We start from the raw sequence: 24,459 nt of genomic DNA on the forward strand, positions 1-24,459 counted from the left end.
CAACTATTCAACATTCACAAAGTATATATCATATTTTGCCTTGAACTCATTCACGGTCGTAGCACCCACAACAGACTCTGGAAGCTTATTCCACTCATTCACCACTCTCCAAGTAAAAAACCTAGCTCTAACACCCTTGTCAACCACGCTCTTGCCCAGCTTCCATGCATGGCCCCTAGTCCTCCCACAACCAGTCATATTTTCAAAAATATCTTCTGGATCAATCTTATAAAAACCCTTCAGTAATTTGAATGTCTCAATCATATCACCCCTCCTTCGCCTATCGTCCAATTTCTGCAACCCACAAATCCTCAACCTATTCTCATAAGGTTCATTCCACAGACCTGCTATCATCTTGGTCACTCGTCTCTGGACCCTCTCCACTTCCTCCCCATCACGAAGAAACCCTGGTGCCCATAACTGGGCACAGAAGTCCAGATGGGATCTTATCAAGGCTCGATACAACTTGCTTCTCTCTGCATGTTAAAGTATTTTTCATAAGCCAAGTGATTTGGTGAGCTGTTTTAGTTACTTTTGCAATGTGCCCCCTAAACTTCAACTCCCTATCCACCAGCACTCCCAAATCCCTGGCCTCATCAATCTCCTGGAGTACGATTCCACCTATGCGATATACTGCTGCTATTCTTTTCACCCCAAAGTGCATAACCTTACACTTTGCCACATTAAACTGACATCCATTTTTCCTAGCCCAGTCCTCCAAACTATCCAAATCATCCTGTAAAATTTTGACATCCTGTGCACTCACAATTGCTCTACCCAACTTTGCATCATCAGCAAACAAGTGAACATTCCTCTCAAATCCTTTCCAATATCATTGATGAACAAATTGAAAAGCAGTGGTCCAAGAACAGAGCACTGCGGCACTCCACTAGTCACAAGACGTCTTTTTGACTCCACTCCTGAATAAACCATTCTCTGGTATCTCTCCTTCAACCACCCTCCTATCCATCTTACAAACTCTATATCTATCCCCATCTGCTCAAGTTTACTGATTATAAAACGTGAACAAGTTACTGAGGCATGATCTACCCTTCACAAAACCATGTTGTTCCCCATACAATATCCCATTTTCATCTATCCAATCCTGTATTCTTTTCTTGACTAATTTCTCTAAGACCTTGACAATGATTCCTGATATGCTAATCGGTCGGTAATTTACAACAACGGTCTTGGAACCACCTTTATGCAGTGGAACTATTTTCCCCTCCTTCCACCCGCTCGGGACTAACCCAGACCCGAGACTCAAATTAAACAAAATGGTCAAGAGTACCGACAATTCATTAGCTGCTTCTCGTACTACACGAGCTGGTATACCATCCAACTCCACAGATGTATTGACATTGAGGTTATGCAATAGACTACTCACCTCCACTTCATTCACCACAATTCCGGTATAATCTACTGGTTTATTCGTTTCTGCAATGTCACCACCTGGATGATATATTCTTGCAAAGTGCTCACTCAGTAACTCAGCTATCTCAACTGATTCAGTTACCTCCCTACCATCGGCATTCTTTAAAATCATTCTGCCATGTACATTTTTCCTTTTACTTGCTACATATCTAAAAAACTGTTTAGGATTCTCTTTAGCCTGCATGGCCAATGTTCTTTCGTAATCCTTTTTTGCTTTTCTTACCACACTCGTCACCCTTCTGGCCTGCGCTTTATACCGTTCATGTGCCTGCTGGTCACCTTTCTCCTTAAATTCCCTCCATAGTTGTTTCTTTTTTTGCAGCTCAAGCTTAATGTTGTTATTCATCCATTTAACCCCTACTTGATTTATTATTCGGACTCTAGGTATACAGTTAGCCATTGCTTCATGCAAATACTTCTTAACCACCTCCCATGCACTATCAACTTCTAGTCCTTGCAGTTGTACATGCCATGGCACTGAGCCAATCAAACTCCTAAGCTTGTCATACTTTCCAGCCCGATAATTCCACATGTACCCTGTCTTAATTGAAAATTCTACACCTTTAGCCACCTCCCAAGTCAAGACCCTATGATCACTCTCACCGATTGGTGGCATTGTGGTCATATTTGTTACAGCCAAATCCTCACATGTAATTACTAGGTCAAGCACTCTCTGACCCCTAGTATTTTCCATTACATGCTGTCGCAGATAGTTATCCCTTAATAACCGCATAAAATCCAATTCCTTCCTCCGTGTGTCCTCTCCTCACTCCAATCAATGCGACCATAGTTGAAATCTCCCATAATAATCACCCTCCTTCCACTCATTTCTTCTATTTGCTTGTGCATACTGTCACCACCATCTTTTCCATCACCTGGTCTATAGCAGCACCCAATTGTATATTTAATTCTGCTAGCCACAATCTCACACCAAATGGCCTCAAATGTGCTCTTTTCTCTATCCTGCAATTCAACTTCTATTCTCCTTGGCTGTAGCTCATCAGCTATCATCAACAATACTCCTCCCCCCATTTTATTCTCTTTGTCATTCCTGAACACACTATACCCATCACATTCAATCCCACTAGCTATATCATCTACAGTCAGCCATGTTTCACTAATACCAATAACCTGTGGTCTGGAAGTGCCAACCATGGCCAAAAACTCTTCCTTCTTGTTCCTAATACTCCTAGTATTAGTGTACATGAATTTAAGACCCCCATTAGCCCCAACCCTACCTTGATGCCTTATATTAACTATCCCACTCTGGTTTGTTGTCCTTATTTGCTCTAGCATATTATATTCATTCTTACATTCAACTGCCTCCCTAAGGAGTGTATATCTACTCTCCCCCCCCCCTTAACGAATCTAGTTTCCCTGAATTTGCACATCCACTACATTCAGCAACACTTTCTCAAGTCTTCTTACACCATAACCATTCAAATGCAAGCCATCCATTTTATATCGATCCTTTCGCCCATCCAACTCACTCCACACATCCACAAATTCCACACCACTCGTCATACATAACCCACGCATAAAGTCATTCGCAATTATGGCCCTCCTTTTAAACATTTCACTGTCATACCGTGGCAAAAGACTAATCATTCTAACTCTCTCACTCTTTTCTTTTGCTACCTCAAACAATTCATTCAGGTCTTTTATCATTTCCATTTTGTCTCCTTTCAAATCATTCGTACCTGCCACAACAATCATTTCTTTCACTCTTTCCTTTTGCTCTCTAATAGACTCAGTTACATCCTTTATGGTCGCACCAGGTTGGTACGATTTTGTCAAATCCTCTACTATCACACCTCGTACTAACGAGTCTCAATACAGCACTCTATCCTTCATTTTGTTCATGTTCACATTCATACGCCTATTTTTCCTGTCATACCTTTTATTATTGGTTGGTTCATTCAGTCGACTTTTGTTCATGCACTCTAGCTGCTGTTTTGCCCTTTCTATCGGACCATTCAACAAGGCGATCTCATTCAATGCATCTATCTCATCTTTTTTATTCTCTGAGAAACCATTGAAACCATATGAAACAATTTCATTCTCGCAAAACTTAAATACTAATCACTTCCTATTTCAAATCCTGTATATACTCTTGTGTCCTGAACTAGTGGGAAAAAATTTTCCAACTTTAACATCATCTTCCAACATTCTTATGTTTGAAGATGATGTTAGTAATAACTAGTCAATGTCCTGAACAGAATTGTAACAGGCAGTTACCATTATTATAAGCTTTGCTCTTTTCTTCAAATTTCCCCAAAAGATTTCAATATGTCTGGTAATCATTTACTACTCTTTGGTGTTTAGCTCTCCAACAAGGACCAAGTTTTCCTTTTTCATTGTGTCAGCTGCCTTCTGTAATGCCTCAAAAAATTCCATTGTTACCTTAATAGAACCTTTTGTGGGCACAAATAAGTCTCATTGTGCATTTCCCCATTTTGATATTTGCTGACAATACAGTATTTGATATTATTATTATTATTCTGGGCAACTCCAAGGAGTCTACAGACTCATTGAGGGAGGCCCTAACATCATGTCAAGAACAACTATTCGACCATTTCCCCATTCTGATATTTGCTGACAATACAGTATTTGATATTATTATTATTATTATTCCGGGCAACTCCAAGGAGTCTACAGACTCATCGAGGGAGGCCCTAACATCATGTCAAGAACAACTATTCGATATTCACACAGTATCTATCATACCTTGCCTTGAACTCATTCACGGTCGTAGCACCCACAACAGACTCTGGAAGCTTATTCCACTCATTCACCACTCTCCAAGTAAAAAACCTAGCTCTAACACCCCTGCTACCACATTCTTGCCCAGATTTCATGTATGGGCCCTAGTCCTCCCACCACCAGTCCTATTCTCAAAAATATCTTCTGGATTAATCTTATAGAAACCCTTCAGTAATTTGAATGTCTCAATTATATCACCCCTTTTCTGCCTGTCGACCAATTTTTGCAAACAAATCTTCAACTTGTTCTCATAAGGTTCATTCCACAGACCTGCTATCATTTTGGTCACTCATCTCTGGATCCTCTCCACCTCCTCCACATGAAGAAGAAACCCTGGAGCCCATATCTGGGCATAATGAACTGTATAAATATGGAGGCCAGGGAAATAATGCTAATACAAGATCACTTTTTTTGTTATTATACAGGAAAATGGACACAGTATTTTCTTTTATCATATTTTCCTTTAATAAGTTGAATTCACTAAAAGGACATACATATAGCTAATTTTTATTTGTTTATTTATTTGGATTGCCTGCCATTCAAGTAGATTGTCCTCATAGAATACTACAGTTACTCCATCTTTACCCCTGATTGTTATTGCCTGAATATAACATTCTGTATTTGTTGATTAGAAAGATCTCGCCTGTTTTTAAATTGTCAGGTCAATCATTCTGATCTAGTACTTATCCAGTTCTTCTGCTAGTTACATTTCTTTTCTATTAATGCTTCTTACACTGATGGTATCAATCTTGAGCTCTGCTGATGTTGAGTTGAGATGTGTTTTGCGATTTGTTCCAGTAGTTGACTTAGTGCTGTCATCCTGATCCCCTGACAGGAAAACAAGGAGGCCTTGTTCAACTGGTGCCACCGCAGCCAGCATGAAATTCTTTCATGATGTACCATCATTCTACACTGTGGTTAAGTCAATCAGAATACAATTAGTCAGCTAAATCCCAGATTGCTATCCCTTTCATTAAAAGTAGGGGCATCCTACTTTTAATGGCAAATCCAAATAAATAAACAAATAAAAATTAACTATATGTATGTCCTTTTAGTGAATTCAACTTATTAAAGGAAGATATGATAAAAGAAAATACTGTTGTCCATTTTCCTGTATAATAACAAAAAAAAAAAGTGATCTTGTATTATTTTCCAGGCCTCCATATTTATACAGTTCACTGTAGGAGGTCAGATTTTCTAGACTACAATGTGTACTACATCTTACTGAGAATACAATCAGCACTGCCACACTACTCACCTATTACAGCAATCATATCATTTCTTCACCAACCTCCAAGAAAAATGCCTTCTCACTTCTTATACACGTGACCCCTCCTCCCATGATGTATTGTTAGATTATGCCACAATTTGCTTGTATCTCTGATGCACTTCATCTCTAACATGTCTCAATTGTATCACATCCTCCTTATCTGCCAGACTATGAGGGGTAATATCATAAATCAATTCTCATACTCAATATTATACAGATCTGAGCCAGTCTTGGTTTTTCCAGATGACCAAATCTATGCACAAAAAATTAAGATGTTTCTTGATCAATTATTTTAAAACTGGCACTATTATTCCCTTGTCTATACTTGTCAGTGTCCTGTGTATTATTGCAGCAGTTTTCTGAGTGTCCTTAACAACTACTGCAATAGGTCCCTGTACTTTAACTCTCTGAAGTGAAAGTTCACCAAAAAAAAATACACCTCATCTAGCCAGCGTGCATGCCATTACATTTAGCAATAATGAACTGACATCTCCATTCATTTGTGCAAAACACTGGCGTATCCAACTTTTCTTGTAGTAACATTGCATCAAAGCTCTCTGACATCACTTAGCAACTTAGCATCATCAGCACACAATATCTCCTCTCAAACTATGAACTGTATTATCAACACATAAACTAAACAAATTCCAGTGGAACGTTGCTTGTACCTTTTTTTTTTTTTTTTTTTTGTGCAACATCATCAACCAGCTTGCATTTAGGCTACCAAATAACCAACCATTCCCAGATTACTATTGTTATATTACATAATATAATTACAATATTAACTTAGAACGGCTGTCCAGAACATATAATCTTTTTTTCAGATTTTCTTTGATTAGCTAAATCTTAATTATAATTAAACTAGCGAACTTTTTTTTGTTTTTTTTATTTATTTTTATGAATCGATTACAATAAAAGTAAATACGAAAACGCGTGGAAAGAGCTGAAACAATTCTTCACAGTACACTAGCAAGAAACAGACACGATTCTTATTATTTGTTCAAGCCTACACATGGTCATTTAATAACGATTACGCTTTTGCTACTTACCTGAAAATATTAATTGATTAAATGAAGTGTTGTAAAGAATTCATCCGAATAACGCAAAAGATTACTGTTATTAACTTTAAAACTTCAGTACAAATTATAGTTTGCACTCATATATAACCTGCACGGGATCAGAAAATTTATCGTATCTCCATAGTCACGGGAATCAATGAAAGAGATTTCCATCCATTCTGTACTTAAAGTCAGCACGTCTCACGGTTATTATCATTGTCACTTGACGCCTCTAACCAAATTAGTAAATAAATAAACTTTTTCCTTATTCTGTCGCTTGCTGTCTTAACACAATTCACGATTCGGTATGGTAAAGCAAAAGGTAACCATCAAATGATTACTTTCAGAGTGGCCAGCCATATGAGGACTTCTGTTGGAAAAGGATACGTGTGGAATTATACGGCTATTAATTTAATATATATATATATATATATATATATATATATATATATATATATATATATATATATATATATATATATATATATATATATATTAATAAAAAAAAAGCAGTCAAACTAATTGTAACCCCTCACTTACCTTCACACATGCGTTCAGTTTCCACAGCCTGCGTCTCCTATAAATACTTCTGTGACTGTTGTTCATCAAAATTGGCATCAATAATTCCCCACCACCACTGTAAAATCCATCTAAAGGCGTGCAGCAGCTAATCAACACGCTCTCACAGTTCAACTCTAAACCCACAGAACAAATTTCTCCTCCTCATCGTTCATCTCCTCCACTGCTGCCCTCTGGAACAGTCTGCATTCTCATACGATTCCCAAGGAATACAATCCGCAATTTTTGAAGTCAAATGTGAACAAGTTCCTTATTGCTAGTCCACAGTAGTACTGTATTGTAGGTTTATCAACGTTTCGAGAGTGGTTTCTCCATAAAAAAAATTAATTAATAAAAAAAAAAGTAAAGGAAAGCTTAGGAGACAGCTTGAAACTGGATGGAAAGGATATCAATGTTGTGCCATAATGAAGAACTAATTCGTGGAGGCAATATCAGAATGTATTCCAAAGATCAAGATATTAATAGGGCAGGTGTGAACTACATCAATTAAGAGGTAAAGCATGCAATCACAAGTATAAAGAATAATGAGAATAAAGAGCAGGAGAGGAATGTGACTCACTTGATAAGGGTAGCAAAGGTGCACCACAAGCAGCAGTTAGCTAGTGGAACTAAAAAATCTTAGGGAGTTTGTTTTTAGAAATGTGGCCAGTAGAAGAAAGAATGAATGTGGAAGGATGACATTGATTTGTGGAAATGATAGAATGATAACTTCTGCAGAGGATACAGTTGAGGTATTTTATGAAAATTCAAGTTCTCCATGAAGTCACATTCAGAAGAATGAAATGTCTTTATGAATTTATGGTAAGTAAGTGAGCAGGAGGTATATGGAGAAGTGCATAAACGTGATGTTAATAAAGCTGTAGGATTTGATGATATTGCACTACGTGTTTTGACGGAGGTCTCGCTCTCTCACCTACATTCCTCCTTATTGTATCATATATCCCGAAAACTGGATATTATATGTACACCCAAGAAAACGGCGATCTCTATTACAAGAGATTAAGAAAGATAACTACAGTTTTTACATATCTTTTTAACATAAGCCTTGCAATGGGCCAGGTTCCAAAGGAGTGGAAAGAGAATAAAATTGTTCTGATTCATACAGAAGGTGATAAGGCTTTGAATTATAGGCCAGTTGGTATGTCTGGAGTTGTGAATAACATGTTAGAGAATTTAGTTAGGACCAAGATTCAGAACTGCGGTTGACAACAGAAAATGCTCTTTGATGGTCAGCATGAGTTTCTTAATGGAAGATCGTGCTTTAGCAATTTGCTTATATGTTATAACATGTGGCAAATGCTTTGAATAAGGATGATGCACACATTGTGGTATATAGAGATTTTGCAGAGGACTTTCATACATGACAGACCGGTACTTAAATTGAAATAGATGGTCCTTGACAGTAGCTAAGTGCACTGGATTGGAGATAGGTATCAGCGAGTTGTCTATGAAGCAGCAATATCATAGAAGAGGAAAGTTACTAGTGATATACCCCAAACGTCTGTTTGAGGTCAACAGATATTTAATTTGCATCTATGAGTAAATGATATTCAGAGATGTCTGGTGATATACAGTTGTTTGCAGGTGATGCAAAGTTGAGGAGAGATCATGAGTAGCGTGGATACCGTGGCTTTGCAAGAGGACTTAAATGTACTGGTTGAATGGGCAAATAAATTGGAGTTATCAGTTCAATGTTGCGAAGTATAAGGTTTTGAAATTTGGGAAGCAAAGATGGAACGTAGTACATAATTCGTTCAAATATTTTGGAGGAGGTGGAGAAGATGGGACATCTGGGAGTGATTGTGGACAGAGACATGTTGCTAATATCGTCAAGACAGCATAACAGATAATAAGAATGATGCATTGAGCACTGACTTGTAGAAGTAAGGATGTTACGGTTCCATTGTATAAGGCTTTGATCAGGCCACGTATAGATTACTGTGAATAGATTTAGTCACTAGTTATCAAAGAGATGAAAATATATTGGAAAGAAGAAAGAGATGAAGTGGTTTCTGATCTCTGGAATGTAGAGCATGAAGACAGATTAAGAAAATAAAATTTGCCGAGATTGGTAGAAAGGATGAGGACGGGATATGATTGCAACATATAACTTAAGAGGTTATTACCAGATTAATGTGGAGGAAATTTTGCATAGAATAGGCGAAGACAAGGAGCGAATAGCAGACCATCCTCAGAAATCTTAAAATGAGGGTATGAGCAAGGGGACAGCAGGGATTTTTGCATGGAGAGTGGTTAACGATTGGAATGCATTGAATCCCAAGTGTGTGGTGAGTGGGGAGACAGTGGACATATTTAGCGCATGTACGATAAACTCAGTGGATGTGACAGTGTAACCGATTCTGATGAGTTTCTTGACTCCTTGCAGGTTCTAAAAAAAATAAGCTAACGCCTTTTATTCTCCTATAGGGAGTAGGTGAGGCCGTTTAAAAAATAAAATAAAATAAATTAGCTAATACCTTTTATTCCCTTATAGGGAGTAGGTGAAGCCTTTATACACTATTTAGCTTTTGGAGACTGCGTGGGCAGTTCAATCTCCACCGGTGGCTAGTCAGAGATAGCTGGCCCATATCTATCACTAATTATAGGTGGCCACTGATGAGGAGACTGGCAAACAAGTTCTGCCATCTCTTAGTACCTAACCCTAACAGGATATGTTACTGTCTGAAATAACATGGGTAATACGGTCGATTTTTTTGAGTTTATGGGACCGTTTTATTCCTATCTATTTTTTGGAGACTGAATGGGCAATTTAATCTTCACTGGTAGCCAATCAACAATAGCTGGCCCAAGGCAATCACTAATTAAGTGGCACGCAGTGAAGAAAAGGCTCAACAAGTGCCACCATCTCGTGGTACTTAACAATAACACGATATTTTTTGTTAAAAGTTTTTCACTTGGTTATATTATAAATTAAAGATAACAAGAAATTATATATATATATATACTTGGTTTAATCTATTATCCAAGTGTAAACAAACAAAGTTTGAACCTGAAGTATCTTTCAGGACTTGGGGATACTCGTGGCAAAGGTGTTATGACTTCACATCACTTGCCTTAGTATTCCATAATGCAAAGCACATCTCTTGCGGACATGTATAATGCTATGCATTATGGGAAGGGTCACTACCCAGACCAGTTTCGACCTTTATTTATATATCATCAGTGGGAGCCAGACCTGGTGGTGAGATACCATGGTTGAAGTAATGCAGAAGTTCATATAGGGAAATATGACTTCTGAATTACTTCAACTTTGGTATCTCACCTCCAGGTCTGGCTCTCACTGATGAGACCTCAATAAAGGTCGAAACCGGTTTGAGAGGTGACCCTTCCCATAATACATAGCATTATACATGTCTGCAAGAAGATGTATTTTGCATTATGGGATACTAAAGTAATTGATGTGTAGTCATTCTACCTTTGCCACGAATTGTCCCACTCCTGAAAGGTGCTTCGGGTGCAAACTTTGTTTGCTTACACTTGGATAATGGATTAAACGAAGTAAATCAGCTCAGCTAACGCCTGTGTTGTTCCTGTATATAGGGAGTAGGTGGGGCCGTTTACCCTATCTAACTGGCATTTGCACTCTACGGCGTCGACCGCACGAAGAAAGGATTTGGTGGTTGCAATCTAGTCCGACTTTTCCTAAGGCTTTTTTTCAGCCGGTTCCCGAGTTAGTCGATCTCTGGCACGGGCTAGCGGGTTTTTTCTCCCTGAAACGCGGGTTTTTCGTCCGTAAACTCAAGAAAATCGACCGTCGAACCCACTCCATTTTCAGACATTAAAAATATTGTGTTAGGGCTAGAGACCACGAGATGGCGGCACTAGCTTGTTGCTTTCTTCACTGCGTACCGACGAATCAGTGATAGCCCTGGGCCAGCTATCTCTCTCTGATTGGCTACCAGTGGAGATTGAACTACCCACGCAGTTAAAAGAAGTATATAATATATGATTTCTTGGTATCTTTAATTTATGATTTTGAGGCGAGTTGTTGTTGTTTTTCAGTGAGTTCAGACGTATTTATCAGCGCTCCTTGTAGTAGTACATCGTGAAGTTAAGTTTTGTTTTTAATTGTTTTTAATGTTTAATTCAGAGTTATTTCAACACTGAAATTAAATAGTGATTATTTGATGCGCCACCAGCGTGCTCGAACATCAGAGCAGGTAAGACTTTTTCCTTTCAACTTCAAAAATATTTTCCAGGTTCTCTCCTGTTCCTCGCCCAGTACAACACTCGGTGGTTGAAGGGACAAGGCAGGTCCTTTCCCCCACTTCAAGTCTACATTATGGATTCACCATATGAAGATCTCTCCTTCAAAGAACTTCTCGCTATCTTTCGGCAAATTGGCAACATCTTGCACACAAAATGGCCAGGAAAGGTAGAAATTCACCAGATTATGGAGGTCGAGAATGAAGACCCTCGAACCTCCGAACTTTCTCCTCGCCCTACACATGACAGCGTCAAATCCTCCGCTACAACTGACACAGACGATAATGATTACCAAGAAGTCAGCAGAAAGAAGAGGAAGAAAGAGTCTCTTGCTGCAGAACAAGAAATTGTCTCTCAAATGGACACATCAGCACAATCTAGTGCAAGCACTGAGACAACTATACCAATACAGCCCAAAGAGAGGATCCCACCAGTAGTACTGCGATCTAAAGAAAAGTGGTCGTTGCTTGCAGAGACGATGAAGAAAAGCAACATCAAGTTCTCGTCAGCCAAAAACACAGATGACGGAGTACGTATACAGCCTGAAGGAACAACGGACTACCGCCAGTTAACCAGACTTATGGACGATCATAAATTTCCATACCATACTTACCAACTTAAGAGTGAAAAGAACCTCAAGGTAGTGATCAGAGGATTGGTAGAAGACATAACAACAGACGAAATAGCTACTGACCTCAGATTACAAGGCTTGGAGCCAGTCAAGATTTCGCGAATGTATCGCGCAGACAAGCGTCCCATGCCTCTGGTCTTAGTAGAGATCAGTAAAGACCAGAGGGAAATTTACGATCTTAAAATAGTCTGCAACTTGGTCATCAAGACCGAACCACTACGAAGAAAGGCATCGGCTGGTCAATGCCATCGCTGCCAAAAATTTGGGCATGCGCAAATGCTATGCAGAGCAGACTACAAATGTGTGAAGTGCGGTGGCAACCATCCCTCGCACACTTGCGTCAAGCCAAAGACCACACCTGCTAAATGTGCGAACTGCAGTGGCCCACACCCTGCAAACTACAGGGGTTGCACTCTCCACCCATCCAACCTTCAAAAGCCTAGACAGGAATTAACTCAGCCCACTCAGAAAAATATTGTGAGATCCGTGCCTGAATTCCAAGGGCGGAAAGTTACACCAGACAAATCCTATGCTTCTGTGGTTTCCTCGAGTAACACTAAGGTACTCCCTACAACTAGCAGTCCAAATTCTTCAGCAATACTCGCTGCCTCACTTGGGGAGATGCTAATGGCCTTCAGCAAAACAAATCCAAGCCAGGCCGACACCAACAAATTCCTTCGGAATACTCAAGTCATCTTCTCCATGATTAATGACTAATCCGGCTTTAACATCAAATTCTATGCAGATAATATTCTGGAACGCAAACGGTCTCAACAGCAAAATTTTGGAATTACAGGAGCTTACAGATCATTTACAAATTGATATTCTCCTCATTAACGAAACACACCTACGTCCCTGCGATAATCCCAAACTCAGAAACTACTCGTTACTTAGAAATGACAGACTTAATGCCAGAGGTGGAGGCACTGCCATCTTTGTCAGAAGAAACATTCGCTATAATGAGACTAAGAAGATTACTACATCTAACCTCGAGGAGACGGGCATAGAAATTCTTACCAACAATGCAGGCAGCTTAAAGATTTTTTCTGTATACAACCCCCCTGGCAAACCTCTACTCCCCTCTGATCTCTCTCAGCTACTAGATACAAATGAAGCAGTAATTGTAGCTGGAGACCTCAATTCCAAGCAACCTTTATGGAACAGCAAAAGCTTTAATAACAACGGAATGATCCTCTATAACTTTTCCTTGAAGAGAAATATCGTTATTGCAGGCCCGATTGAGCCAACACACTACGGAGCGATCGGCAGACCTGATGTTTTAGATATTGCTATTTTTAACAATATTTCTCATCATTTCCGACTTCAAGTGATTGACGAGCTAAGCTCAGATCACAATCCAGTACTCTTAAGTTTAGGGGAGGAGCCTGAGCTCATTCCCAGCCATTCCCACACAAACTTTGCAAAATTCAAGACTAAAATGAACACTATCATAGACTCAGTACCGACTATTTCCACCCGTGAAGAAATTGACGCGGCAGTCAACAATCTTGAATCTAAAATACAGGCTGGCTTATCCGCAGCTTGCTCTACTTCTACCCCAGCTCAAGTCAACCTACTTCCTGCAGAAATCCTTGCTCTGATAAGGAACAAAAACAGGCTCAGACGCCGCTATCACAACACGCTATCTCCGCAAGACCGTCGAGAACTAAACAGAGCGTCCAACCTAGTCCGTTACGCTTTAAAAGATCACAGAAACCAGCAATGGGAAAGAAAACTCTGTTCTCTCAAAACTGAAGATAATTCTCTGTGGAAGTTGACTAAAGCTCTCCGTACAGATCGCTCTAACATCCAGCCCATTCACGGAGAAAGAGGCCTTGTTTACAGAGATAACGAAAAAGCGGAAGCGCTCGTTCAAGCCCTGCAACTTCAGTGCCGTCCTAATTATGCACAAGCGGATCTAGTCTTCATAGAAAAGATACATCGTAGGGTACGTTCTGTACTTCGACGATCTTGTAGCTGTGAAAATATCTGCCCCACTTCACCTAAAGAGGTCTATTCAATTATTAGGAAGCTTAAAAACAAAAAAGCCCCTGGCCCGGACGAAATTACCAACAAAACAATTAAAGCCCTCCCACACAAAGCTGTCATGCATTTAGTAGCGATTATCAATGCAATTCTGAGAATTCATTATTTCCCCTCAAGATGGAAACAAGCCGATATTTTCCTTATTCTCAAGCCTGGTAAAGCGCCTCAGATGCCACAGAGCTATAGACCCATCAGTCTTCTATCATGCCTAGGAAAAATAGCAGAAAGAGTCATTCTCAACCGACTTAATGAGGAGGTGAATAAAAATGACATAATTCCGAAAGAACAATTTGGCTTCCGTACTGGACATAGCACTACACAGCAAATTCACAGACTGACTGAGTTCATCACTACAGGCTTTAACTGGAAACAGCACACAGGAGCTATCTTTCTTGATGTTGCAAAAGCTTTCGATACTGTATGGCACAAAGGTCTCATCTACAAATTAATTGCAGCCAACATCCCTCTTTATCTTACCAAAATTATTAACTCCTTTCTACAGGACCGTAAAATTCAGGTTAAGTTGCGTGGAATTAGATCATCACTGAAAAAAATCACTGCTGGTGTCCCTCAAGGTTCGCTGCTCTCACCGCTTCTTTTTAACATCTTTGTTTCTGATGTTCCTAGCACATCACTAACCACTATAGCTAGTTATGCGGATGACATGGCTATTCTCAGCAGATCTCTCAGGCCTAATATAGCTACTCAGCGATTACAAACTGCAGCAACAAATTTAGAAGACTGGTTCAAAAAATGGAGAATATCTGTAAATGCCGATAAAAGCACTGCCATTCTTTTCACAAGAAGACAAGCATCTCATGTTGGAGAAGTTAAACTTTTTAACACAGCCATCCCATGGAGATCTAGCACCAAATATCTAGGCATTCAACTTGATAACCGTTTAAACTTTAACTCCCACATAGTTTATGCATGCAAAAAAGCAAACTCTGCAATAGTACAACTCTATTCTCTGCTCAATAGAAGAAGCCAAGTCAGTACTGATAACAAACTACGGATCTACAAAACAATTATCAGACCATCGTTAACTTACGGATCGCCGGCCTGGAGTCACACTTCCGCCACTAACATCAAAAAGCTACAAGTTATACAAAACAAGTGCCTCCGTATGATCTTCAACGCTCCGTGGTTTGTAAGAAATACTCTCTTACATCGAGATGCCGATATTCCAGATATTTCCACTTTCCTCCATAACAGTGCTGCTGCTTATTTTGCCAAAGCAGCTGTTCATCCAAATCAACTCATTCAAGAGTCATCTAATTATGACGAACACGATAGGTGGAAACATAAGCGCCCGAAAGCTGCTTTGCTTATCGATTCTGGTACCTCCGTACAACCCTAAATAGGGTGAGCCAGGTGCTCGCTAACACTTAATACAAGACTATTCCATACCGATTAAGGGATAGAAGTCCAAGGGACTGTAATCCATCAAGCCATATCAGGTTATCAGGTTATCATCTTTAATTTACAATTTTTTTTTTTAATGTCTGAAAATAGCGGTGGTTGTACGGTCGATTTTCTTGAGTTTACGGGACGAAAAACGCGAGTTTCCGAGAGAAAGAACACCCGCTGGATCGACTAACTCTGGAACCAGTCGAGGAAAGGCTTAAAAACGTTCCTCTAGTCGGCAACTAGAATCGAATTCGTGATGCTCTTTCTGCGGGCGGTTTAGTGATGAGGAGTGCGGAGGTTTGATAATAATAATAATAATAATAATAATAATAATAATAATAATAATAATACGTGTGTAGAGGCTTACGTGCTGTGAGGACATCATATTGGAAGCTTAATGGATTGTATACAGCACTAGAATTTTATCATTAAATTCTGTTTTAATCCTTTCTGAGTGCTGTATACAATTCATTAAGCCTCCGATATAAAATAATAATTATAACAATAAAACCTCACAACTTTGTAGCAATTTAATCGTTGCAAGCGGATACTACTTGGACTATTCCTCAATAAATGCTCTATCATTCACTTTGTAACACCCACCAATTTTTTTCTCTGCCTTCCTCAGGTGCTTTTCTGGTACTATGATATCAGAACTTTTCCTGACTGGCTCGTTCTTATCCACCATCCAAACATTAAACATGTGCATCTTTTCTTCTTTTTTTATAATAAACTACGCACACAAGAGTTTACGAGACCTAAAAAGATTATTAAAGTGATAAGAAAGAACACTAAAGTTTAGAACGCAAAAAGAATACTGAACTTTTCGGAAACTGGAGAGGATATGGAGATTATTATTATTGTTCTTCCGGGCAACTCCAAGGAGTCGACAGACTCATCGAGGGAGGCCCTAACATCATGTCAAGAACAACTATTCGACATTCACACAGTATCTATCATACCTTGCCTTGAACTCATTCACGGTCGTAGCACCCACAACAGGCTCTGGAAGCTTATTCCACTCATTCACTACTCTCCAAGCAAAAAAACCTAGCTCTAACACCCTTGTCAACCACGCTCTTTCCCAGCTTCCATTCATGGCCCCTAGTCCTCCCACCATCAGTCATATTTTGAAAAATATCTTCTGGATTAATCTTATAGAAACCCTTCAGTAATTTGAATGTCTCAATCATATCATCCCTCCTTCGCTTATCGACCAATTTCTGAAACCCACAAATCTTCAACCTATTCTCATAAGGTTCATTCCACAGACCTGCTATCATCTTGGTCACTCGTCTCTGGATCCTCTCCACTTCCTCCCCATCACGAAGATACCCTGGTGCCCATAACTGGGCACAGAAGCCCAGATGGGGTCTTATCAAGACTCGATACAGAGGAACAACAACTTGTTTGTCTCTGCATGTTAAAGTGTTTTTCAGAAGCCAAGTGATTTGGTGAGCTGTTTTAGTCACTTTTGCAATGTCCCCCCTAAACTTCAATTCCCTATCCACCAACACTCCCAAATCCTTGGCCTCATCAATCTCCTGAAGTACGGTTCCACCAATGCGATATACTGCTGCTATTCTTTTCACCCGAAAGTGCATGACCTTACTTTGGCAAATTAAATTGATATCCATTTTTCCTAGCCCAGTCCTCCAAACTATTCAAATCATCCTGTAAAATTTTGACATCCTGTGCACTCATAATTGTTCTACCCATCTTTGCATCATCAGCAAACAAGTGAACACTTCCTCTCAAATTCCTTCCTATATCATTGATGAACAAATTGAAATGCAGTGGTCCAAGAACAGAGCCCTGTGGCACTCCACTAGTCACAAGCCGTCTTTTAGACTCCATTCCTGAATAAACCACTCTCTGGTATCTCTCCTTCAACCACCCTCCTATCCATCTCACCAACCCTATATTTATACCCATCTGCTCCAGTTTACTGATTAGGGTTCTATGTGGTATCCTATCAAAAACCTTGGCAAGGTCCAGTAGTATTACTGTAAATCCATTACCCTATCCAGTTCTGCCGTAACTGTGTTATAAAACGTGAACAAGTTACTGAGGCATGATCTACCCTTCACAAAACCATGTTGTTCCCCCCATACAATATCCCATTTTCATCTATCCAATCCTGTATTCTTTTCTTGACTAATTTCTCTAAGACTTTGACAATGATTCCTGATATGCTAATCGGTCGGTAATTTACAACAGCAGTCTAGGAACCACCTTTATGCAGTGGAACTATTTTCCCCTCTTTCCCTCCCCTCGGGACTAACCCAGACCCGAGACTCAAATTAAACAAAATGGTCAAGAGTACTGACAACTCATTAGCTGCTTCTTGTACTACACGAGCTGGTATACCATCCAACCCCACAGATGTATTGACATTGAGGTTAGGCAATAGACTACTCACCTCCACTTCATTCACCACAATTCCCGTATAATCTACTGGTTTATTCGTTTCTGCAATGTCACCACCTGGATGATATATACTTGCAAAGTGCTCACTCAGTAACTCAGCTATCTCAACTGATTCAGTTACCTCCCTACCATCGGCATTCTTCAAAATCAATTTGCCATGTACAATTTTCCTTTTACTTGCTACATATCTAAAAAACTGTTTAGGATTCTCTTTAGCCTGCATGGCCCATGTTCTTTCGTAATCCTTTTTTGCTTTTCTTACCACACTCGTCACCCTTCTGGCCTGCGCTTTATACCGTTCATGTGCCTGCTGGTCACCTTTCTCCTTAAATTCCCTCCATAGTTGTTTCTTTTTTTGCAGCTCAAGCTTAATGGTGTTGTTCATCCATTTAACTCCTAGTTGATTTATTGTTTGGACTCTAGGTATACAGTCAGCCATTGCTTCATGCAAACACTTCTTAACTACCTCCCACACTATCGACTTATAGTCCTTGCAGTTGTACATGCCATGGCACGGAACCAATCAAACTCCTAAGCTTGTCATAATTTCCAGCCCGATAATTCCACATGTACCCTGTCTTAATTGAAAATTCTACACCTTTAGCCACCTCCCAAGTCAAGACCCTATGATCACTCTCACCGATTGGTGGCAATGTAGTCATATTTGTTACAGCCAAATCCTCAGATGTAATTACTAGGTCAAGCACTCTCTGACCCCTAGTATTTTCCATTACATGCTGTCGCAGATAGTTATCCCTTTATAACTGCATAAAATCCAATTCCTTCCTCCCGTGTGTCCCCTCCTCACTCCAATCAATGCGACCATAGTTGAAATCTCCCCTAAAAATCACCCACCTTCCACTCATTTCTTCTATTTGCTTGTGCATACTGTCACCACCATCTTTTCCATCACCTGGTCTATAGGAGCACCCAATTGTATATTTAGTTCTGCTAGCCACAATCTCATATCAAATGGCCTCAGATGTGTTATTTTCTCTATCCTGCAATTCAACTTCTATTCTCCTTGGCTGCAGCTCATCAGCTATCATCAACAATACTCCTCCCCCCATTTTATACTCCCTGTCATTCCTGAACACACTATACCCATCACATTCAATCCCACTAGCTATATCATCTACAGTCAGCCATGTTTCACTAATTCAAATAACCTGTGGTCTGGAAGTGCCAACCATGGCCAAAAACTCTTCCTTCTTGTTCCTAATACTCCTAGCATTAGTGTACATGAATTTAAGACCCCCCCCATTAGTCCCAACCCTACCTTGATGCCTTATATTAACTATCCCACTCTGGTTTGTTGTCCTTATTTGCTCTAGCATATTATATTCATTCTTACATTTAACTGCCTCCCTGAGGAGTGTATATCTACCCCCCCCCTTAACGAATCTAGTTTCCCTGAATTTGCACATCCACTACATTCAGCAACACTTTCTCAAGTCTTCTTACACCATAACCATTCAAATGCAAGCCATCCATCTTATATCGATCCTTTCGCCCATCAAACTCACTCCGCACGTCCACAAATTCCACTCCACTCGTCATACATAACCCACGCATAAAGTCATTCGCAATTATGGCCCTCCTTTTAAACATTTCACTGTCATACCGTGGCAAAAGACTAATCATTCTATCTCTCTCACTCTTTTCTTTTGCTACCTCAAACAATTCACTCAGGTCTTCTATCATTTCCATTTTGTCTCCTTTCAAATCATTCGTACCTGCCACAACAATCATTTCTTTCACCCTTTCGTTTTGCTCTCTAATAGACTCAGTTACATCCTTTATGGTGGCACCAGGTTGGTACGATTTTGTCAAATCCTCTACTATCACACCTCGTACTAACGAGTCTCAATACAGCACTCTAACCTTCATTTTGTTCATGTTCACACTCATACGTCTATTTTTCCTGTCAAAGTTTTTATTATTGGCTGGTTCATTCAGTCGACTTTTGCTCATACGCTCTAGCTGCTGTTTTGCCCTTTGTATCGCACCATTCAACAACGCGATCTCACTCATTGCGCCTATCTCATCTTTTTTATTCTCAGTAAAACCATTAATACTATCATTCACACTCTCACAATTCTCTGGTACAACCTCGCCTTTTCTTGTCATATCCCTATTTTCTTCATTCTGAAGTTTGACAAAAATATCGCACTCACGATCCGAAATACTCTTCAATTTCTCATTCTCCCAACATTTTCTACACACATTCACTCCTTTATTATCATCTAACCACACTCCGCAAAGCGTACATTTCGCAGCTAATACACTGAATCATCTCTTTTATACTACCGTTCTTTGATAAAGATGGCGAACCATCATTAGTGGCCGCCATTTTCTTTCGTACTTACTTGCAAAGTATTTTATCAAATTATAACACACCAAAAACACTCAAAAATATGCACTAAGAGACGCAAGGCAAACAAAACTACGCAATATTAAATAAATTTATTAACGATAACTGAAAATAATACATATCTTATCCGGAGCTTTCACGAACACTACACACTACGAATCCCTCTTGCAGCGACAGCCCCAATAAAATGTTATAAAGATACACAAAATACTCTAAAATCACGAAAATCGTTCTAATATACTATAAAACCAATTTTCTAAGGAAATACACACACAAAAAACACCAAAAATCACCAATTTTACACGAGCACAAAATTACACCGCCACTCACCATATAACCTCGAACCCAAATCCCCAAAGATGTGGTTCGTTTATCCCAGGATATGTTGTGAGGGGTGTGCTGAAAAGGTCTGATAATCACTATGAAGGATTTAAGTAGAACCATGTAACTTACACATTATTCTGCACATTCCCCACGAAGTGTTATACATTTGTTACAACGCTGTTGCATGATTTACAATCGTCTGAGAAATGTCTTTTTCATCATGAAGTAACTATCCATGTGGGCAGTTATACTGCTTTCCAACATGTCTAGCGTAATACTGCCCTGAAAGCAGTAGCGATTCGTCTACCTGTAGGGTTTCTCATTACATTTATTTCATAACTAGGTGGTAAATATATTGAGCATATATTTACCACCAGGTTATGAAATAAATGAAACGGAACTTGATAATTTCATATTGTAATTGCCTGAGCTCATACTCCTAATAGGTAATTTAATAGACTGATGAGAGTGTGTGCTGAAAAGTTGTGAAAATCACCAGTAAGGAATTGCTATGTAACTTACAAATTATTCTACATATTCCCCATGAAGGGTTGCACTTGTAATTACGCTGCTGCATCATTTGCGAACCTCTGCAAAAAATGCATTTTCCTTGTTGCACAAACCAGTCCTCGGCTGCAAATATGACTTCATCATCTGTGGTAAATTTTTTCCTTTCAATTATTTATATAAGCTTGGGAATAGGAAATAGTCAGCGAAGGCTGGGTCTGGTAAATAGGTTGGGTGAGGCAGAAATTGAAAGTGCAAGTTGGGCATTGTCCATGGTTTCATGAGCAGTGTAAGTGGGTACATTGTCCTGCAAAAGCAACACGTCTCTGCTCAGTTTCCTGTAGCGATTTTCCTTCAGCACCTCCTTCAGTTTTTCCTTCACAGCTGTTGAATAAACTGCTGCTGCTGTAACAGTTTCACCTTTCTTGGAGTACTTGGTAAGGATTACACGATCCATATCCCAAAAGACAATGGTAAGAAACTTCCCTGCTTGTTTGTATTCGGAATGTCTTTGGCTGTGGAAAACCTTAGCTCCACTCACTGTTGTTTGGTCTCTGGGTTATAGTGATGAAACCATTTTTCATGAACAGTCACAACAGGAGCAAAAGATTTGCACCTGATTTCTCAAAATAACCCAAAATTCCTTGAATGACAGCACACGTTCTCTCTTTTGGTCGGCATTCAAACATTTGGGGACCGACTTCCCTAAGAGCTTCTGCATGTCCAGACGTTGGTAAATAATGTACCCAACTCGTTTCCTGAATATTCCCAGGGAACGAGTTGGGGTCAATGTTTTTTTGGCTGGCATTCGTCTCTATCATCAAGGAGGATAGCATGCTCTGTATCGATGTTTTCAGGTGTGATCGCTGTGGGAGGTCTTCCTGATCTGGGGGGGGGGGGATCTGTTTGAAAAGATGGCACATTGTGTTTCTTCTAGAAAAAACTATGTCCCACAGGTCAGGATTTTATTTCTGCGTCGCTAAAAATTTACTAAGTTACCTTCCTCGCACTGTGATGGCTGTCTTCTTTCTGCGATGTGCATACTGTACTTCTGCTGTTAGGCTGTTAAAAGGGAAGGGAGTTTTGGAAAAAGTGGGGAGGGGGTTTGAGGCAGTGTGGAAAATTAATTTTAAAAACTTGTTTTTTTATGTAATATATACATATGAAAAGCCAAACGGCTATATTTTCTGGCGAAGTTAATTAAATTGAGGGGATTAAAAAAATAATAAATAATAATAATAATAAGGGATTTTTATCCCCTTAATTTAATATATACATATATTATTTTTAAAAGGCGTTAGCTGATTTTTTTTTTTTGATGATATTATTTTTAAGGGCCCTTTTTTGGAGGGAGAAGAGCTGAAAGAGGGGCTGAAAATTTATTTTGAGGAAGAAGAAGAGTTTATGGGAAAAGGGGCCGGGGAGAGGGGTAACAGGGTACGAGCCGTTTCGACCGTGTGTCTCTCTTGGAACTCATCGGGGGAATGGATGCTATGTTATGTCGGTTTGGTGTTTCTGCCTTAGAAGTGCTGGTGTTATCTCCTATTGGTTGAAGTTGTGATCCAATTTTTATGTTATGGAGCTTCTAACACTCGAAGATTATGTAGGGTCGGTGGACCTTGATTGAATTTTCGTTACAGTTTATGGCTATCCTTCCCGATATTCTAAGTATTGTTTCGTTGTCTTGTCTGTCTATTATTATGGCCTTGTCGATTTACGGGGGGGGGGTGGGGGTGTTTCTGTTCAAGGGCATGAACTGCTATTTCTATTTTCTCTGTACTTTGTATTCTATTTTTCTTTTTGATGTTTCGTTTTTTAGTGTTTAAATGTTCTGGAATAGGGATGTTACAGTCAAGGAAGTGTTCTCGTAGCTTGCCCATAAAGACCTGATAGTAAAACCTGTGTAGGTGATATCACAGTCTTTTTGGCAAGGAAATTTGTAGACTACGTTATGGTGTTCTAATTTTTCTTTGTGTACGTGAGATTTAGTGGGTTTTAGAAGTGTTGCTAATTTTTGGTTTGTGGTGAATACCAGCTTATAGTCAGTATGTTTGAAAATGTATTTGTAATTTATTAGTCGTGTAGGATAGTTGCGATTTTTAAAAATCTGTGTTGAGATTTTTACTTACAAACGCTTACAAGTTTTCACGGTTAGGTGAAAACTTGTAAGCGTTTCTAAATTGTGATAAGATGACCGATATTTTAACTGAATATGTATGTGGATATTATGAGCTGAAATGGAGGTTGTTTCCGATATACCTGGGTTTGTGGTATGTTTTCGTGGCTATTTTGTTGTTTATTCTGATTAATGTTATTTATTATTGGATTTGTTCTGTTCGGTTTCTATGGGGAAATTTAGTCTGTTGCTGTAATTGTTAAGGGACGCTTGTAAGGTGGTGATGTGTGTTGGTTCTCCAATGCATAGAATACCATCCACGTATCTGCCATATAAAAGGTGATGGCGGGGGGGGGAGGCAGGAGTGATTCTATGTGTGCTACGAACAATTCTGCTAGTTGCTGGCTGTGTTTTGGCCCATAGGAAGTCCGAAAATTTAAATATATATGATGTTGTTGTTGAACTTAAAGAAGCTAGCTGAGATTATTAGTTTGATTAAGTTGATGATATCATTAGGTGTTAATTTTGTACAAGAGTGCAGGTTGTGGTCTTCTGTGAGTAGTGTGTGTGTGTGCACGCGTGCGTGCGTGTGTACGATGTCTAATGTTCTAGGAACGTTCACGTTAGTGTATAGTGCAGTTGCATCCAATGAAGTGAGGACGTCTTCCTGGATAGGGTTATGTTATTTATTTTTTGGAAAAGGTCGTCCGTATTTTTTATCATAGAATTTGACGTTGTAAGTAATGGTTTGAATAGTTTGGCTACGAATTTCGATAAAGATGCTATGGTGGTGTTTTTGTAGGAGATTATTGGTCGTATATGTCTTTGTGGGTTTTCATTTGTTCGAAGGTAGAGAGTATAATCGAAACTATAACTCTAATAGCCCTCAACAGCTTTTTGAAGACAAGTGGGCATCCAGTCTCAATTCTTTAAAAAAAATAATAAAATAATCAGCTAACGCCTTTTTATTCCCTTATAGGGAGTAGGCGAGGCCGTTTAGCCCTATGTAACTTTTTTGAGACTGAGTTGGCAGTTCAATCTCCACTGACAGCCAATCAGAGATAGCTTGCCCAAGACTATCATTAATTAAGTGGCACGCAGTGAAGAGAGACGGCTCAACAAGTGGCCACCATCTCGTGGTCCCTGACCCTAACACAATATATTTAATGTCTGAAATAATGTGGGTTCTATGGTCGATTTTCTTGAGTTTATGGGACGAAAAACCCGAGTTTCCAGGATAAAAAACCTGCTTGCCCATGCCAGAGATCAACTAAGTCGGGAACTGGTCGA

At 39.5% G+C, this 24,459-nt stretch overlaps 1 protein-coding gene across 3 annotated transcripts in view; it reads right to left on the bottom strand.

The window, feature by feature from the left end:
• LOC150108213 (transmembrane protein 41A-like) overlaps positions 1 to 7,233 on the bottom strand; it is a 79,146-nt gene extending 71,913 nt beyond the window's left edge. The window contains exon 1 of one of the 3 annotated variants that reach the window (XM_090415658.1): positions 7,066 to 7,233. The gene's annotated coding sequence lies outside the window, so the exon portion shown is untranslated. Of the gene's footprint in view, positions 1 to 5,455; positions 5,648 to 6,516; positions 6,849 to 7,065 lie in introns of those variants that run through there. The other 2 variants (XM_090415659.1, XM_090415660.1) reach the window with 2 other exon arrangements.
• Positions 7,234 to 24,459: the final 17,226 nt, after the last annotated feature.

This window comes from Typopeltis vanoorti, chromosome 3 (assembly GCF_054136105.1).
Source record: "Typopeltis vanoorti isolate ZY-2024b chromosome 3, IOZ_Tvanoo_1.0, whole genome shotgun sequence".
NCBI lineage: Eukaryota > Metazoa > Arthropoda > Arachnida > Uropygi > Thelyphonidae > Typopeltis > Typopeltis vanoorti.